Below are 684 nucleotides of genomic sequence, written 5' to 3'. Positions count from 1 at the left end.
TATTTACTTCCCTGGTCCCCTGTTTAGCAGGGTGATTGACATGATCCCCGGGGTTAATTTCCTATCTCACGTCCAGTTGTCAAATATTGGTCATTTTGGAGATTGACTTATCACAGCGATCTCTTTTATTCATGTAGCTCACACATTTTCATTGATTCCAGCACACCTTACCTTCAGTTTTAACATACATGTACACACACGTTCCATTTCAGATGGTCTAACATATGTATTTCCATATCCTAAACTGAAAGGTAGGAATCTTAAAAGGTTTCCATGCTGAAACCCGGGATTGAACCAGGGACCTTTAGATCTTCAGTCTAACGCTCTCCCAACTGAGCTATTTCAGCTCATGGATCTGCAGGGCAGGAGAAGTTGTAAACTGCACAGTGGCTCTGACAAACATTAGATGGAACTATTTTACATCAAAAATATACAAAACAATATATTACTTAAAAAAAAATTATAAGTAAAACAATTTTACAGACGGCCCAGTCTCTAAGTGCAATAATGCCCTCCACAGTATGGGTTGATGTGTAATTAACACCCTTCCAGGGGTGTATATAAAGTACATAAGCTAGTACCCACAAGCTTACTATTGGTATATGTAGCCTAGGTTGATCTGGAAGTTGTTAACCTGGTCAGCATGTGTACGAATGTGACTGATTACACTTGTTCTGAGAATGC

The 684-nt window shown here is 39.2% G+C and overlaps 1 non-coding gene across 1 annotated transcript; it reads right to left on the bottom strand.

Annotated features, from left to right (window-relative positions):
• Positions 1–274: 274 nt before the first annotated feature.
• On the bottom strand, positions 275–347 carry TRNAF-GAA. Its single transcript has one exon. It is a non-coding gene; the product is annotated as a tRNA-Phe (tRNA).
• Positions 348–684: the final 337 nt, after the last annotated feature.

Source organism: Protopterus annectens, chromosome 1.part1 (assembly GCF_019279795.1).
Source record: "Protopterus annectens isolate FY-2018-M chromosome 1.part1, PAN1.0, whole genome shotgun sequence".
NCBI lineage: Eukaryota > Metazoa > Chordata > Ceratodontiformes > Protopteridae > Protopterus > Protopterus annectens.
Note: the sequence above shows the minus strand (reverse complement) of the source record. Positions and strands in the feature narration are given on the sequence as shown.